We start from the raw sequence: 20,260 nt of genomic DNA, 5'->3' as shown, positions 1-20,260 counted from the left end.
TGTGTGGTGCGGTCGACACGCTGGAGGAAAGGGATGCCATCCAGAGGGACCTTGACAGGCTAGAGAGGTGGGCCCCTATGAAGCTCATCAAGTTCAACAAGGCCAAGTGCAAGGTCCTGCACATGAGTCGGGGCAATCCCAAGCACAGATACAGGCTGGGCAATGAGTGGATTGAGAGCAGCCCTGCGGAGAAGGACTTGGGGGTGTTGGTTGATGAGAAGTACAACATGACCCAGCAATGTATGCTTGCAGCCCAGAAAGCCAACTGTATCCTGGGCTGCATCCAAAGAAGCATAGCCAGCAAGTCGAGGGAGGTGATTCTCCCCCTCTACTCCGCTCTTGTGAGACCCCCACTGGTGTACTGTGTTCAGCTCTGGGGGCCCCAGCAGAAGAAGGACATGGACCTGTTGGAGCAAGTCTGGAGGAGGGCCACAAAGATGATCAGAGGGCTGGAGCACCTCTCCTATGAAGACAGGCTGAGAGAGTCGGGGTTGTTCAGCCTGGAGAAGAGAAGGCTCCAGGGGCACCTTGCAGCAGCCTTCCAGTACCTAAAGGTGACCTACGAGAAAGCCGGAGAGGGACTTTTTATAAGGGCATGTAGTGACGGGACGAGGAGTAGTGGCTTTAAACTGAAAGAAAGTAGACGTAGGTTAGATATAAAGAAGAAATGCTTCATTCTGAGGGTGGTGAGGCGCTGGAAGAGGTTGCCCAGAGAAGTTGTGGCTGCCCCATCCCTGGAAGTGTTCAAGGCCAGGCTGGATGGGGCTTTGAGCAACCTGGTCTACTGGAAGGTGTCCCTGCCCATGGCAGGGGGTTTGGAACTAGATGATCTTTAAGGGCCCCTACAACCCAACCCATTCTATGAAAACTTAATTTTTGAGAAACAAACCTCTGGCAACCTGTCAGGGAGGTAAGGAAAAGAAAGTATATGCATATAGAAGCAAACAATGGTGTACATTCATAAAACATCACAAATTCATGGAGAATTAAAGTGCATGGAGAATAATAACAATTAAGAACTGCATTTCTTCATTTCTAAGTTCACTAGTGAATACTAGTGTTATTCACGCATGAAGAATATTCATGTTGTTCTAACAGGTCATTTAATCTGCAATGTTTGTGTGTGTATCTCCCAAAGCAATCAGCCATATTTGTATTTTCTCAATACAAAGATAACTTGAAACATATTAGAAACTGCAACATCGTAGGCCTGACTGCACAATTAGGTAAGAGCTTTGCTTCAGAACTGAGAATAGCTCAAAATTAAGATCTGAATGTGTGTGACATAACACTATAGATATCACCTTTGAGATCTCTTCTACTCACACATTACTCAGAAGTAATCTACAAAGGTACTTCATGAACCACTTCATTTAAAACCATGGGGCAGCAGTATTTCTCTGGGAGCACCCATCTTGGGAACATGCTCTGATTCTGAAACTCCTAACTTCAGAATATTTTGTAGGGAGTTCTGTTTATTTGGATTTCTGTTGACAGATGCTAGAGGTGGAGAAACTATTCTGAAGTAATGGCTCAGAGATAGTGCACCAGGAGTACTACACCAGGAATTCATCTTAATGAGCTCTAGTGTTTATCTCTGCTTAAACAGATAATGCACCTAGTCTGCTCTTTATAGAATGTATTCCAGGACTGATAGTAATTGCATAGAGTTCCCTTCTGAATTTTTAAAAAAATACAGTATCAATTAAGAATCCTCCCAAATTTTCATGAAATTGAGACACATAAATATTGCAAGGCAATAAACCTTTGTTGGAAAGGAGATACTTAGTTGTGCTTGTAGCCTTATTCACTTTTTACAAACCCTAATAGAATTTCATCTCCTAGATTTAAAAGTGAACTTTTCCATATTGGGATTGTTTTAATAATAAGAGACATCTGTGTTAGTTAGTCAGGCATTGATAGCTACACATTGTATCCTGAAATTAGAATTCAATATTTATTACTGTAGTAATAAACCTCCAAGACACAAGAATGTGCTAGCAAAGAAAGCGATCTTCCCAAATCAATGCAACAAAAGTACTATTGGAATCATTCTCTAAGTCTGTGCTGCTTCAGTATGCAGTTTTTAGTCATTAAAAAGTGCAGTCTTTTGTAACTTGAAGATAATGACTTTAATGAGAATTTTTGTGAATGTATTACTTTCCAGTTAAATACTTGGAACGCTTTGTTAATCCTAGTAAAGCAGCAAATGGAATGTAAAGATGAATGGAATTGAAATAATATAGTTCTCCTCTATGGAAAAAAAAGTACTATAGAGCTGAATGATAAGTTCTCTACAGAAAAGTATAAGCTAAGTAGAGTATTAGAAAGAATTCCTACAGAGCATGACTAATTTAATCCTTATTAAAGTAACAAACTTTAGAAATTTAACAAATCCTTATTAAACAATTTTTGATAATATGGTAAGTACCTTACCTGTACTCCTATAGGGAAATATCCATTTCTACTTGACTTTCAGATTTACAGCCATATTGATTGTTCTTAGCCAAGATCTAAATTAAAAAGTGATTAAAATAATGAAAAAACATTTCAGAATACAGGTGATGTATTCTGGTTCTGCCTCGCTGCAATATATGATTGTTTAAGGAGCAAGACCTATTACCTATGTATATATATTTAATTATATATAGATATAGATACACATATGGTTTGCTTTAGTAGATGCAAAGGAAATACCCCTTTCTATAAAATCCACCTTTTCATGGCTGTAGTGTGACTTAACAGCATAACCCCCCTAAAGATGGCAGTCTGGCTTTGTAGAATAAATCGAGATTCAGGGTAGAGTCTTTCAAAATTCAGCAAATTCTTCTTTGAGTCCTACCTATCTTAGATGCTTATCAGCTCTTTGGCAGTAGCCATTTCTCTTCCCTGATAACAGGATACTCCTCAGTGATCTTGTTCATCATAGTGCCTAAGTTTTAGACTCCCAAAGTAAGGAGAGATTAATTCTCCTTAAAGTTGCTACGTTCCTTAGAGGATTAAGAAATGAAAAGCCAGCACATTATTTTTCATACTTAGAAGATCAGAAGAAATACTGAAAAAAAGGACTATTCTAATATTGTCTCATTGTGGCTGCTATTCTGACACTTTATAAATCTCCCAGATCTATTTATGCACCTAAAGATACTCTAAATGACAAAATAAAATTAAGCATGAATATAGAAAAAAAATCATGCATTTGTAAACTAAATCATTTCGGCGAATCATAGAATGGGTTGGGTTGTAGGGGCCCTTAAAGATCATCTAGTTCCAAACCCCCTGCCATGGGCAGGGACACCTTCCAGTAGACCAGGTTGCTCAAAGCCCCATCCAGCCTGGCCTTGAACACTTCCAGGGATGGGGCAGCCACAACTTCTCTGGGCAACCTCTTCCAGCGCCTCACCACCCTCAGAATGAAGCATTTCTTCTTTATATCTAACCTACGTCTACTTTCTTTCAGTTTAAAGCCACTACTCCTCGTCCCGTCACTACATGCCCTTATAAAAAGTCCCTCTCCGGCTTTCTCGTAGGTCACCTTTAGGTACTGGAAGGCTGCTGCAAGGTGCCCCTGGAGCCTTCTCTTCTCCAGGCTGAACAACCCCGACTCTCTCAGCCTGTCTTCATAGGAGAGGTGCTCCAGCCCTCTGATCATCTTTGTGGCCCTCCTCCAGACTTGCTCCAACAGGTCCATGTCCTTCTTCTGCTGGGGCCCCCAGAGCTGAACACAGTACACCAGTGGGGGTCTCACAAGAGCGGAGTAGAGGGGGAGAATCACCTCCCTCGACTTGCTGGCTATGCTTCTTTGGATGCAGCCCAGGATACAGTTGGCTTTCTGGGCTGCAAGCATACATTGCTGGGTCATGTTGTACTTCTCATCAACCAACACCCCCAAGTCCTTCTCCGCAGGGCTGCTCTCAATCCATTCATTGCCCAGCCTGTATCTGTGCTTGGGATTGCCCCGACTCATGTGCAGGACCTTGCACTTGGCCTTGTTGAACTTGATGAGCTTCATAGGGGCCCACCTCTCTAGCCTGTCAAGGTCCCTCTGGATGGCATCCCTTTCCTCCAGCGTGTCGACCGCACCACACAGCTTGGTGTCGTTGGCAACCTTGCTGAGGGTGCACTCGATCACACTGTCCATGCTGCCGACAAAGATGTTAAACAGTGGCGGTCCTAATACTGACCCCTGAGGAATGCCAGTTGTCACTGCTCTCCACTTGGACACTAAGCCTTTGACCACAACTCTTTGAGTGCAACCATCCAGCCAATTCCTTATCCACCAGGTGGTCCATCCATGAAATCCACATCTCGCCAATTTAGAGACAAGGATGTTGTGTGGAACAGTGTCAAACGCTTTGCACAAGCCCAGGTAGATGACGTCCGTTGCACCTCCCTTACCAACCAATGCTGTAACCCTGTCGTAAAAGGCCACCAAATTTGTCAGGCACCATTTGCCCTTAGGGAAGCCATGGTGGCTGTCACCAATCACCTCCTTATTTACCATGGGCCTTAGCACAGTTTCCAGGAGGATCCACTCCATGATTTTGTCAGGCACAGAGGTGAGACTCACTGGCCTGTAGTTCCCCAGGTCTTACTTTTCTTCCCTTTTTAAGAATGGGGGTTATGTTTCCCCTTTCCAGTCAGTGGGAACTTCCATGGACTGCCATGACTTCTCCAATATGATGGATAGTGGCTTAGCCACTTCATCTGCCAGTCCCTCAGGACCCGCGGATACATCTCATCAGGTCCCATGGACTTGTGTACCTTCAGTTTCCTTAGATGGTCTTGAACCTGATCTTCTCCTACAGTGGGCGGTTCTTCATTCTCCCAGTCTCTGCCTTTGCCTTCTGTGTCTTGGGCGGTGTAGCTGGAGCACTGGCCGGTGAAGACCGAGGCAAAAAAGTTGTCGAGTACCTCAGCCTCCTCCATGTCCCAGGTAACCAGGTCTGCCATTTACTTCTGGAGAGGTCCCACATTTTCCCTAGTCTTCCTGTTATCACTGGTGTGCCTATAGAAGCTTTTCTTGTTACCCTTGACATCCCTGGCCAGATTTAATACTATCAGGGCTTTGGCTTTCCTAATCTGATCTCTGTATTCCCCCCAGGCTACCTGTCCTTGCTTCCACCCTCTGTAGGCTTCCTTTTTGTGTTTGAGTTTGTCCAGGAGCTTCTTGTTCATCCACGCAGACCTCCTGGTGTTTTTGTCTGACTTCCTCTTTGCTGGGATGCATCGCTCCTGAGCTTGGAGGAGGTGATCCTTGAATATTAACCAGCTTTCTTGGTTGGGCCCTTCTTCCTTCCAGGGCTGTATCCCATGGCAGTCTGCCAAGCAGATCCCTGAAGAGGCCAAAGTCTGCTCTCCTGAAGTCCAGGGTAGTGAGCTTGCTGTGCGCTCTCCTCGCTCCCCTAAGGATCTTGAACTGCACCATTTCATGGTCACTGCAGCCAAGGCTGCCCTTGACTTCACATTCCCCACCAGCCAGTCCTTGTTGGTGAGACCAAGGTCCAGCATAGCAGTTTTCCTCATTGGCTCCTCTATCACTTGGAGAAGGAGCTTATCATGAATGCACTCCAGGAACCTCCTGGATTTCTTATGCCCTGCTGTGTTGTCCCACCAAAAGATATCAGGGTGGTTGAAGTACCCCACGAGGACCAGGGCTCATGAACGTGAGGCTGCTCCTATCTGTCTATGGAGGGCCTCATCCGCTTGGTCCTCCTGGTTGGGTGGCCTGTAGCAGACCCCCACTATAATGTCACCTGTCCCTGCCCTCCCTTTAATCCTGACCCATAAGGTCTCAGTCGGCTCCCCATCCATCCCCAGGCAGAGCGCCATGCACTCCAGCTGGTCATTGACATAGAGGGTGATACCCCCCCTCCTCATCTCCCCTGCCTGTCCTTTCTAAAGAGCCTGTATCCTTCCATTCCAATGCTCCAGTCATAGGAGCCATCCCACCACATCTCTGTGATACCAGTAAGATCACAGCCCTGCAGTTGTGTGCACGTCTCTAACCCCTCTTGTTTATTCCCTAATGCGACGTGCATTTGCATAGAGGCATTTAAGTCGGGCCCCCGATGAAGCTGACTTACTGGCTGGAGTGGCTGGAATTCCTTTGTGCTGCTCTTCAGGTGCTCCCCTGCTGACCTGTGATCCCTCTCCAGGCTCTGGGCATGTATTGCTGGCACTAGCATCAAACTGGTAGGAGTGGGATGGGCTGAGGGTCCCCTTGCCCGGCAACTTTAGTTTAAAGCCCTCTTCACCAGCTTGGCAAACCTATGACTGAAGATGCTATTCCCCTTCTCTAACCCCATCAGCCCTCAGCAGACCAGGTTTCTCAAAGCAAGTCCCATGGTCTAAGTAGCCGAACCCCTGGCTCTGGCACCAGTCCTGTAACCGTTTGTTGATTCATCAGATTTGACTGGCCCTTTCAAACCTCTTCCCTTTGACCAGAAGGATTGATGAAAAAACTACCTGCGCTCCAGAGTCCCCACTGCCACTCCCATGGCTCTGTAATCCTATGAACACATTCTAAATTGTACTAGACAAGCCTAATAGCACATAAAAAATAAAGCAACTAGATGTTTGACTTGCAAAGAACTAACATGATCAAAAATAAAGTCTAAATGACAAAACACAGTTTTACTTAGTAATTTTCTACTTAAAGAAAATTACTGGCAGTAATATATTTGTCATTACAGTCATATTGATAAAACCTTATGGAGTAAAAAAGTGTGCATGAAATATGTTGTAAAAACCCTTGTAGTATAAAGTTATAATTAAACTATTGAATTTCCTTATTTAGAGAAGCCCTACTGAAAAATCAAAGAATGCAGAAATAGGTATCTCTGTCACCTAACATCTCTACTAGGGGTAGATCCATTTTGAAATCTGAAAATGATCTGCACAACCATAAGTTTAGCATGTCTTCAAACAACTACATTTGTAAGAGACCATTTTGTTTATAATGGAACACAGCAAAATGTTCTTTTGACAGAACATTTTGTTCCAAGTCCCTATTTCTGTACTGTACCCTAAAAATCACTTACGTAAATTATGTCGCATAGATCAGCATGAAATACTCAAAAAGAAATCTCCATCCATGGAAAAAAGTCTTGATTTCAATAGGTTTTGCTTTTAAATCAACTGGAAACCCAGACCAAATTCCCTTTAACACATTTAGTGTGCCTGAGCTGATTTATGGTTTCAACATAGCAAAAAGTTGGTACTAATGACACGAAAGAACATGAAGCACGAGAGATTTTGGTCAAGGTTCATGTGGAATTGGGAGTATTAGTAACTCTAAAGTGTGAGAAACTAGTGCGGAAACAAAGGAAATATTCATGCTAACCTTTTCATGCCAACCTTTTCATGCCAAATTATTTACCAAAATTAAAATTTTTGCTATATTCATAAAATAAAAATCCCAAATCGTACAACTGTGCTGAACAAGCAAGGTTCCCTCTCTTATTAAATGCAGCGATTATACATTGGAGACTGTAAATGCTGTTTGATAAAAATGGCTGGTGCCTGTCCCAGATGAAGATATCTCTGGAATAGAGTTAGATTCTGACAGCTGGATTAACACATTGAATAAATGAGGACGATGGCCTTCTGGATATTACTACTGGCAATTTCTGTGTATTCATTCTTCTGGAATACTCCTGCTGGTTTAGGAGGAGAGGGTACAACAAATTAACCACAAGCCATATGTTCAGGTCATCATCTTAAATAGGTACCTTTGCTGCATCAGGAGTTGCCGCTCTAATCAGAATGTGTTTTGCATGAGGGCAAAGTGTAGTATAGCTGTATATCCCTTCATACTGATCATTGTCTGGGGTGGGGGCTGGAACATTATGCAAGAATGAGACTGTTAATGCACTATTAGGAACTTTCTTAATTATAAAATAGCACACTCCCTGATAACTAAAAAATTATTTTCACATTATTCCAGTAGCTGGACTGAATAAAGAGATATTGTGACATATTATCCTGGAGACACTTTTCAGGTACTTGCTTTAGGCTGAAGCACATTATGGCTAGCATAATCCAGAAACCATCTAGGACAACTATACTTTCTTCTTAAAACTTACATTCAGGAGTATTATTTGTAGGCATTAGTTCACATTGTGCACAATAAATACTTGATTCCATGTTTCAATTACACAAATATATATTTAGTCTCTTTATACATGCCCATTAAAAATATAACTCTTACCCCCAACCCAAGCATGGATTTTCTCTGTAGCATAACGTTTATCCTTAAAGTAACTACTTGAGTATAGTGAATAATGTAAAAAGCACATATTCAGTCCAGCCACCTTAAACAATGCCCTAAATGAATCACTAATGGCTAGTGACAGAAAACTACTTGGTTACAGTTTGCTACTGTTCGGCATTAAATGGTCTTTTAATACTTGGATTGAAGTTATCTCGCAAAACCTTCACTGGCTTGATTAAATTGTGATAACCACTTATTCACCAAAACAATACTTACACATACGCAATTCTATCAGAACTCCTGAAGTCTTTACCAGCATGGACAAATTACAATATGAAATCTTTGAAGGATTTACTAGAGAAGTCTGTCTTTTTGTGTGTCAAAGGTCTACAGGGAACATAGCATGCTTAGTGCTGGAGCAGGGTCTTTTCTGTCCCCACCATCATCAACAACAACGTATGGTCAGGTAGCTACCATCTACATTTGCAGAGGCTTTTGCCTGAAGAAAATGCAGATGAGTGCCAAATGAGATTATTACTCCATTTGGTGTTAGACTTTTAACCTGCTTGGCCACTTTGTATATGTTAATCTGAGCAAACTGTCATTAGGCTAAGAATCTGTCCCAAAATGTAATGGTCTAGTTAAAATACATAGAAGCAGCCTGCATAGTGCCTCTCTACACTAGATTTGACTGCAGCCAGTACTATTAATCCTCTAATGTCATAAATACCATAGGAAAGACATGCTAATAAAAAAGACAGCACTGACACCATTAATCATGTATAGGAGTATACAAATACTGCAGAAATCTCTCTCACTGTTTAAAGAAAATCAGCATTATAACAATTTCCTGGAGAGACTTTACATTTATTTCACTGCAAAAAATATTTACACTCTGAAAATAATAGTCTTTTAAATAACCATATGATTTTAAGTATCATTGTTATATCTATGTCAGCTTTTAGTGAAATAGTTATGGACGTGTTGTCAGCGGTTCTGCTATCAGCTCTGTTTGTGGGAAGGTTTGATTTAGTTAGCAATGAAGTTTGCTCCAAGCTGAAAAATTCATTTCGACCTTATGTCAGAGCTATGTAGACATGGATTATTAGATCAATACCTAAAAAATGACTTATAGTTGGGAAAAAAAGGTATCTCCTAATTAAAACATATTAGAAAGAGATTTTTCAAATAAACTACTACTATACTGACAGAAATGCCCAAGTTACTTACATTTAGAAAAGATATAGCAAATTGTTATTCTCTGATACAAGCTAGCTGCTAGATATCTGCAGAGTACTCTGGAACCCCACTCTGTTTGTGGAATTTAAGGGCACTGGTGGAATTTACAGAGTCCATATGCCACATTCCTAAAATGTTGATAAAGACTGAGTTTCAGTTACTTACATGAAAATTTTAAAGGTCACCAAAATAAACACTGTAAGTTAAAAACTCAGCAAAATGCAGCATTGTTTTTAAAATAATCTCCATATTCCAGGTATTTATAAAACTGAGTTGTTCAGCCCATTTCCTATTATGAAGACATCCTCTATTATTTTGAGTTACAGATAGTGGCATTACTCATAAAGGGGCAGGGAACGAAGTAACTTAAGATAACGATTCCAATGTATAACTTTTAGGGTTTTATAGCAATGGAGTTCATATTCTACTTACAAACTATTTGGAAAGAGATTATGTTTGTAAAAGAAATATTTGGCTAAAAGCATCTTCCACTGAACTTCTCTCTTCTCCACTCACTCTGAAGTCTTTTACTTTCTTTTACTCTGGAGTGTAAAAGGAATCTGCTTCTGGGGCAGTTTCCAGTTGCAGCTCACACCAGTAGGGAGTTGTCAATGTTCAAAATATTTGAAAATACATTTCAAAAATTGAGGCATGCAAAATCAGAAGTAAAAAAAAAAAAATTATTTGAAATATGGTTTGTGCTGCCAGTATGTAGATAATTGAAAACACACATGGCTATATCACAGTAATGTATGTTGAACCTCACATCTTCAGATATTAAATCTTAAGTATTGAACCTGAATGCTAAAAAAAAAAAATAAATGAGAGTTATTACATTTATGTATTTGTGGGTAAGTAAATATTCCTAAATATTATATTATGCCTTCTTTTTACTTTCTTTTTTGAGAAGAAAACCAATTTTCCTTGCTTGAGGGACTTAATAATTGATAAACCTAATTCCTCTTTGAAGCTATAAAAAAAAAAAAAAGGGTATAAACTCGGCTTTTATTGCATTTTTATAGAGCTCTTTCTTGTCAATCTTCTAGAGTTTGTCTTTCAGTCAGTCTTTCACTGTGAGAAATTTTGCATGCAAACAATCCACGTCACAGCAAAAATTTAAATTATATTTACTTTAAATAAAGCCAAGTAAACTGTTTTCCTGTTTCAGGTGATATAATTTTGTGAATAATTTTATAACTCTGTTCTTTACATCTAATAGTTTAATCTTATCTGGCATTATTCCTAATTTGTAAGCCTCTGTTGATTGATTTCCATATCCACGAGTGGTATTTACTACAAAAAGTCAAAATCTTGCCTTAAGTATAGAGGTGGCTTTGGCTTGCTATCCAAAATCTAAATCCCGAATTTGTATAACATTGTAGAAGTAGTTTTTATTTCTGGTATACAAGTGTATTATTCTTCCCTGTGCAAACTGTGCTTCTGCAAGTACATCTATAATCTGCAGTGAATGTAATTAAATTGATGGGACTCTGTACAGGAATTGGACTTCCTGAATACAATGCTGTGTAGAACTGAGGATTTTTTAATTCTTTTTACTCAGCAGAAAATGAATATAAATATATTTTGCTAATTTTTACAATGTTTATGGGAATTGAAAGATCTAAATTTTGTCACAGTCTTTCTTTTGCTTATTGCTTTTCTTATGGGTAAAATATTCTAGTCTGTTATTCAAAGCTATGTTGAAAACTGAGATAATTTATGTCCGTACAAATGTCAGGATTATGTATATGAGTTTTAGATATTCACACTGGGTCTAACTTTGATATGAAAATAAAATGTGTATCAAACATTTTTCCAATACAAACTGTATAGATTTTTGAAAGACTTTAATCTTCACAAATGTTATAGGGTCCACTTTTCTCCAGGGCAGATGTCCTCTCTTATTTATACTGATTACCAGAATAAATGCTAATAAATGAGGCATCTTTAGTTAATCATAGCAAAGATATAATTTTTAGCACTAAGAATATTGCATTTTTCCTAAAAGAAGCCCTCTACTTTGCAATGCAATGACATTATTTCTAGCATGAAGAAATCAAAGATGGACCAAAATATAAATACAGGTTACAAATAAAGAATATTTTCATCAATTATACATAGACATTTGAAACAAAAAATGCTTTTTATTTTCTTAAAACTGTCACTTTAAAATATATTACATTTATACATTCTTCCTGCTCACTAAGTGACATTTCCTTGCTGTTTTTTCCTTCAACAGGTATTTCTGATCGGTAACTAAAATACTAATTTCCTCCAGAAAACAGTAAGTAAGAGTGTTAGGGATTGGCAGAGATGCATTTTCTTTATGTGTTTCTCACCACAATTTAACTGTGCTAGCACATCATAGGCTTTTCAAAAAATAATAGAATAGACTCTCTCAAGGGGTAGGTGACTGGATAGATGCTGGGGTATGGTGTCAAATCTTTTACGGTATATGGCATAAAGAAAAAACAAAAAGTTACTAACTGGAACACACTAGTCCCCACTTGCAAACATTGCATGGTTTGTACCACTGCAGCAGTCCTTTTTCTTCCCTACTTAAATGAATCCTGTGACAGGTTCTGCACATCAGAACCAACAAACCCTGGTAGGGCTGGGCAAGGGAGTTACCCAGTGCCTGCTTGCACTTAGTTTAGCTCTTCATGTTCTCAGACATGTTTGAATGTCAGCTCTCATTTCAGTATGTGTGAAAACTACATCTATGCCACACTCAGTTGCAAGTTACATGCAGGAATGAAGTAAAAGTAATTAGAAGTGAAATTTCACATAAAGGAGTCTTTTTAGTATAACACTTTAAATGCATTTTCCTATATAGTATCACATCAGCAAATAATAAAGTGTGGACTGAAAGCTAACAACTTAGGCATAATTATAGATTGGAAAATGTAAATGTTAAACATTAATTCAGAATGAGAATCAGGGAAGTCAGAATTACAAGTTCAGCTGGAGAATACTTTTAAAATATGTACCTTAAAAAACAAGATCTAAAGACCTACCAATTTTCAATTTATACATGAAATAATCACTGCATAGAAAGAAGGCCAAGTTTAACAACAGGAACTATCACTTTAAACTTACCATTTAAATTGTTGATAGTTTCTTAAAAGCATTTACCCAAAAACATGTTACAGCTTTAGGTCCTCATTTTTACCACAACAGAAGGTTATCTTGTCCTGGCAGGTGAAAGAGGTTGTAGAATAATAGCTCTTTTCTGGTTTGGTTTGGTTTGGTTTTGTTTTGGGGGTTTTTTTTCCCCATTTGTCAAAAGTAGTAAACAAAATTTAGCAAACCTGTTAACAAAACTTTGGTTATGTCCCAGATACAAATCGAGCTAGGCAGGTTAGTCATCATGATTTCCATGTAGTTTGGGATATAATTGTCTTTTTTGCTTTGTCTTCCTTTTGAAAATACAATAACAATGCTGTATATGTAGAAGTGTTCATTATACACATAAAAGAGAAAGAAATCTCTTGCTATCTTAAATCTCACTTTTAAGTTTATGTGATTATAATGAGAAGAAATGAAAATTCCTGACTGCTAATAGAAGTGGCAATATTTGTAAAAATAAGAACATCACTGCTGGGCAAGGACTGCTGTACAGTGTTACCATGTACAACAGCAATCCTGTAATTTCAGATTTATATTACAGAGAACTACTGCTGTCCTGATAGAGCATTTGTCTATCCTTTTTTCACTAAGGAGGACAAAAGGAGTGTCCAGAATGTGTCTCTGAAGGTCTACTTCTACTTCTTGCCAAGGGCTGGTGCACTACTGAAATTTAAGAAAAATCTTAAAAGATTTAGACTGCAATTTCTGAAACTGAAGCATTATTGTACAGAAATTGTATTATCTGAAGTATTACTATATAGAAATTTACCTCCTTAATGCAATTTGTCTACTTTTTCTCCAAACATCACAAAAGCAAATTAAAATTTATATACACCAAAATATTTTACAAAAGATTTTAAACTACTCTGTTACTTGAGAAAAGATTCTGGCAGCGCTGATGGAATTTGCTTTATGTACTGCTATGGTTTATACTTTTTCATTGTATAATTTGTTTTATTTCAACTGCAACTCAACAGGATCACAAAGGAAAGTATGAATAAACATGAATTTGAGATGTTGCAACTGAGCACAGGAGTGTAATGATGTTAAATTCTTCCCTACAAATCAGCTTCTTGCAAGAAGCTTTAAATGTCTGATTTCCTCCACAGAACTCAAACCAAACCACTGATGTTACTAAAAATGAGTAGCTTGCCTGCATATGTCCCTTACAGCATCATTCTCTTATAATTGATTTGTACAACACAAAAGCCAGTACAAAAGGTTGCACAGAAAGGAGTTTGCTCTTACCCTACCTAAGCAGCTCCCACAAAAGCTGCCACTGAAACTTCTCTCAATGCACGCCAGAGATTTCTACATTGTGAAAGCTAAGGAATTTGACTGCATGGTTTTTAAAGAAACCAACAGGATCATCAGTTTTATATGATTACATTTTTGCCTGCTGATATTCATCGATTCTTGAAAGGAAATGAAAGCAATATAAAAAGACAGGAGTTACACTGAACCAGTAGTGTTTTACTTTTCTCATGCTTGTGAATGCAGATTCCAATTAAAAAGCGATGATGGTTAGAGCTTTTGTATCTTATTTTCCCTTCCAATTTGTGAAATATAGTTAGATAGAGCACTAAAATAAGGATGAAGAGAGAAGGATAGAGGTAGCAAGGCATCTAAATGTATATCTAAATATAACCAAGATTGTTTATGTCAATGAGCTCTCCAAAAGGATAAGCATGTGTTCATGTGACTTTCTCAGTCAGGGAGATGGTTCGCAATGCTCCCTCGTGCATTGTATGCTTTATTGTTCATATTTCAAAGGCCTTTTTTTCAAGATTCTAAACAAATAAATCAAAAGTTAAGTTATTATCCCAGTTGTAGAAATGGAGAAATTGAAGTATTGAAGTATTGAAGTTGTTTACTATTAGGGATAGGATTAGATTTCATGTCATCATTCTAAATCTTGCATCCAGTCTTCTAGCACTGACTACCTACCATAATGTGACACACGTTCATGTGTTTGGTTTTAAGTGATTAATACCCAGGGAAGAGCAATTGCCTGAATATCAGGCAAATGACTAAAAATTTCTTAAGGATAACTCAACATTGAAGATAAAAGACCTAACATTTCATGTTACAATTCTCATCTTTACTGTTTCTCAGGCATGCTCTGATTCATCTCTGCAGAATACTTCATATACTGTAGTTTAACTTTACATTTCTATCATGATACCAAAATTTTTCCAAAACAGCCATTTCCCTACACACTGAGTATTGCTAGCTCTTAAATCAAATGTATACTGTCTGCTTCCATCCCTGCTCTCTGTCTCAATTATTATTTTTCTGAAGATAAGAAAATCCCATTTTTACCACTGGAGAGCCAGGCTGCTTAGGTCACAAGATTCTCTTGGCTTAATCCTTGAGTATGAATCATGAACTTTCCCTAATAAGTACTGGCATTCTTCAGATGATCAAGCTAGCTTACTAAGGCTTCCAGAGCTTTCCACATTAATTATCACCATGTTTGAAGTATCAAAAGCAGTAGCTGATTAAGAATTATTAAGACTATAAGTTGTTTATTCTTACTTTTTGTTTCTGTCCTCTATTTCTCACTCTTATGTGGGTTGATACTGTAAATGGCAATAATACAACCCAGTTAAAAGAAAACAAAATGTGAAAAAGAATACGAAAAAGATAAATCAGATGGAAAAAATCAATGTGAAAAATTGGAAACAAAGTAAGTTGCTTTCTACACTACATGGCTCAAAAGTAAGCTATAAACGCCTACGACTCTAGTTCAGAAAAAGCTTTTTTTTCTCACATTTAATATCAGAAAATTGTGACATAACCAGACTAATAGTAAGCCTGTACTCTGCAAATTACTTATAACCCCTGCAAAAGAATCATACACTCTACTGAGAAGTCATAGTAAATGCGATGTGATTAAGTAAGAGTTCTGCTAAGAAATAAATAAAATGAAGTCCCTAAAAAGAAACAAGAAACTATTTCTTAACACTTGAAAGTGGGAACAGAATATTCACTCTAGATTCAGAGTACAGGAAATTGCTAAGACTGGACTCTACTAAGTACTTTAAATCTGGAAACATGAAGATCCCGGGCACTTCAGGAAAGATTTTATATTCATGCAGCAAATTTAGATACTAAAGCTAGCAAAAGTAGAACAAATATGAACCTATTCAGTTTAGCTACCAAAAATATTTTTGTATCTTTTACCAGGATTAGCACATCTAAATAAAGATGCAAGTAAATTCCTCAAACAGTATTTTAAGTGTGGCAGAGTGTGACAGGATAAAAGTATATTTAATGTTTGCAAAAATAAGTAGGTTTGTACTTAACTGGCAGTTAATTAAAAAATGTGTGTCTATGGGTCCATTATACATGTATGAATAACAGGACACACCCAAGTCATAGTCAAAATCATTTGGGAACTTTTATGAAGACAACAAATATTTTTACAATAGCAGCGATTAAGCCTGAATATAAAAGCAGAAAGCTCTGAGAGGAAATCAGAAGTGAGTCAAAATCACTAGTGGTTACTCTCATATTTATCATCAGAAGTGAGTCAAAATCACCAGGCGTTACTCTCACATTTATCATTATATAAACTGTAGTATAAGAATGCAGTCAAGAGGAAAAGAAGAAACAAGATGAAAAGAGCAAATCCAAGACACATCTTCAGTATTATTTCCAAAGCTGACAAGTTCAAGAAAAATACTACGAGTAGTATTAAATAGAAAAGGCTTCTTTGAGCTCTCAAAAGAATGAGTTCTCAAAAAAGAACTAAAACCAGTGAAATAACATTGCAGTTTATGTTTCTCAGAAATACAAGAATCCTTTGAAATCAAATTTAGATACTGTATTTAGATATTTACAAATTTAAAAAATACACAAAAATATCTTAAAGGTTCAGTACAGTCCTTTTTTGAGGCATGATCTAGTGATACACTTGAGCAAGTGAGTAGCTGAACCTGAGTCTTGCTTCCAAGAATTTCCATAATTTAGCACCCAAGTTCAGGAAATGACTTGAAGTCATACCAACCTGATTCAGTAAACTATTTGAAGACACAGCATACTAAGCATTGAATTTCATATTTGCTATGTACTTTACCACATAAACAGAATCTTTCTCCAGAATGAAGGTCTCTGCAGAAAGAGTAAAACATCCTCTAATTCTATTAACTATTTTTCTAACTAAGTACAGAATACAAAAGTTGGGTAGAAGATCTAGAATGGATTGGTAGAGATCTATGTCATCCCTGTCTTAAAAAAAAAAAAGAAAAAAAAGTTTCATACAGGAGTAGTCTTACTCAAACTTTATTTATTAGAGATAAGCTCAAGTCACTTAAGTGAAAGCTAGACATACACAAGCAACACTTCTGGAAGAAAACTTTAATGTATTATTTCCAGACTTGGTGAAAAACACTGCGAAGTCTTACAAACACTTCATAACACCATGCAAAAATTTAACCTAAAATTTAGGCTACTGCTGTGATGAGCATTTAGAGGAGAAGTTTAACATTTTTCAGAAGCTGTACTATTTGATCGTTAACTCTTTTTGTCCTGTTCCTCATTACATCTGAAAATATTTTAATTTGCTTTGTTTTTATGGAAGTGTACAGATGTGCAGAAAGCCTGTTTAACAATTCATAAAAAAACCCAAACAAACAAAAAAACCCCACCAACTCTAAAGCTCTGCATTCACAAAACACAGCATAACATCTTAACCTAATAAAGTCTTGCCCTACTTTCAGATTTGCAGACCTCAAAATAGGAATTTAAATATTTTACTTCAGCACTGGGGCAAAATTATATCCTAAGACCAAAAAACTTTGAAAAAGTTATCTTATCTGGGTACTCCGTCCAATTCTACACTAGAAACTGTAGAAAGAGAAACTGTTACCAGATGTGATAACGTACGTGATGTGAATTAGTAATGGGAGCCATATTCAATTACTGTTGTACAATGGCATAAGTGGAAAACAAGACAGAAAAGAAACTATTTCCAATGATTTTTTCTCTTGGATGAAATGAGCTTGCATAGAACACAGAGTTACAAAAATGAACTAAAACTATAAGGCCAGAGTGCTAGCATGGCATGCTCTTAAGAAGAATTTGTCTGTTTATGGCTTCCATGTGCTGTACAAAAATAACAATGTATCAAAGCAAAAAATACAACTTTTTATTTATGAAAAGCAAATTACTGATAAAACTATTTTCAGATAGCATTAAAAGCAAAGGTAAGAATATAGCAAAAGTAAGACAATTTTTAATGCTAGAGAGGTATACAAATTATTTCCTAAAAGTTCTATCAATTACTATTAAGCATGTCATTCTTTAGGACTCATCTTTGCTCAGATGGCTCCATCATGAATCTAATGCAGACTGTCAATTAATTCTTCATATTCTCTATGTATGACTATATTAAAGTATAAAAAACTAGCAATCTGAATTGTAAAATTTGAAAAATTATGCTCTTCTATCAAGTGTAGATTTATACACAGGGCTTACAACACATTTCTCTTCAGTCAGCAGTTACTTCTGCTGTTTGTTTTCTTTAGTCTCTCAAAGGGATAAGGGAAGGAGAACAACATATTTTCCCTGAAATATACTGCTCTTAATATATCATATCTTTCCAAATATTAAATTCAACTGAGTATATGCAGTGATCAATAGAAATGAACTTTATGGGGCAGGCAGTAAGTCAGTAAGGCAAGAGCGATTAAACACTAACATAAGTCACAAGTACTGTTGGCGGGTGTTCTCTGCCTTTCTACCCTAAGGGTCTTCTCTTGCGTGACGTACTAGTAGTTTTACATTGCATACCTAACTGATCTTTTTCTCACGCATGTAATACATTTTAATATATAAGTTCAGCAATGGCAATTATATAAATTTAACATTCAACACTTAGCCCTTTAAACTGCTTCCTCTCCTTCTAAGCTGTTCATGATCTTCATTTAGCTACCTTATATATTATCGGATAATGCATGTGTATATGCAGAATTCTTACCACATCCTACCACTTTACAAATTCAAAAAGCAACTCAGTTAATTCTTTCTTCATAACAAAGAATGCAGCACATTATTTTTATGTACCACTAGGAAAAAAACTGATAAAGAGGAAATGAAGCAGGGGAACAGAAAAACAAAATAAGAAATGAAATCCAAGTTTCTAAATCCAGCAATATAATGCCAAGAAACTGCTCCAGAGAAACTGATGGACTGCCAGCTTTTCTACCTGTTGCCAAGAAAACATTGCTGTGTTCACTGATCCTGTAATTAAACTGAGTACGTTCTGAAACAACTTCTTCTGAATTGTGCCATCTTCTGTAAAGGGGGAGGGAGCTTCATTCCTATAATACACCAATAGAAGGATGGTTCTTCTCTAAAAAGTAGGTAGAAGGGCAAGCTTGGTTTAATCATGTACACACATTCTTTAAAGAAAAATAATTAACATTTGCAAAGAGAAATCATGTTGCCTACAGACCTTTGGTAGGAAGCACAGAACTATAATTTGCATCATTCAAAATACTAATGTGCAGGGCAAAAAGTCTTAATTGCTATTCTTTAATGTCCTGTAATATTAGGAGTCTTGCTGACTCTGGTTGTTTTCTTTATCAAAATTTAAAAAGTGAGTTCTTAATTCTAGTGTTTTGTAATATTTTCTTGCTAGGACTTTTAATATTTAAGTTATTACAATTAGCCATGATAGTCAAGATGTTTGTATACAAGTATGTCAATAAAACAGATCACATCAGTATATTTCTCCTCCCACATTTTATTTTGTTCAATCCAGTCTTGTTTAACCAAGATTTTGTAAAGGCTAACTATGTTTTCTTCACCTCCACTATAGTCCTCTGGTATCTTCTTGTAAAGGTTTATTTTACTTTGGACTTCTTTTCTCCATTCCTCATGCTTTTACATTTGATGGGTTAATGAAATGTTGGCTTTACTCAGTTGAATAACTCTTTGCTATGCAGCTGGCTGTGCTAGACAGGACAGTGACTCTCTCAGACATTAGTCCTTACAGTCCTTATTTTATCAAGAAAGGTCTGGATTACCTAATAAAAGTGCAAGAAAGCCCTTGCATCCAAGACAGTTCCCAATATTCAGCAGAGGAAATCTGGAATCCCAGTAGAGGACACCTGAGTTTCCCCTTAACTTAACAGCTCCCTTACTCTTTCTGTATGCAGCCTAAGTACATTCCTACCAAACCATTCAAAGTAAAAACATCACTGTAAAGTCTTACTACTTCTATGAACTCCATTCAGCTCATCCTTAGCTTCAGAGCTCACCAAATCAATGCAGACCAACTTCCTTTAAAAGGTTGTTCACATCACTGCACGTTTTGCCATGCTCGACTTGAGCTATGCTGTTTAAACCATCTCACCATAGACTTTAAGCCACTTTAGTCAACTTTCTTTTTAAACATACAATGTTTATGGAACTAAGAGCTACTGTAAGTAACAGCAGTTTTAGTGCAATTTTTGTAGTGTAAGAAGGAATTTAATTTGTTTCTGTATCTAAATGATAAAATATAACACATTTTTTGGTTTCATCATTAGTTTCTTCAATCTTTGTCTTATTATCTGTAATTAAGAAACCAAACATTTTATTTGGTATGAAGAAGTCCAGAAAATAGCAGTAAAAATGCCTGCTTGCAAACTAAGTTCATTCTCTAATTGTTTTGCTGTAATTTACTAA

This window comes from Haliaeetus albicilla, chromosome 22 (assembly GCF_947461875.1).
Source record: "Haliaeetus albicilla chromosome 22, bHalAlb1.1, whole genome shotgun sequence".
Classification (NCBI taxonomy): Eukaryota; Metazoa; Chordata; class Aves; order Accipitriformes; family Accipitridae; genus Haliaeetus; species Haliaeetus albicilla.
This window is presented reverse-complemented; position numbering follows the sequence as displayed.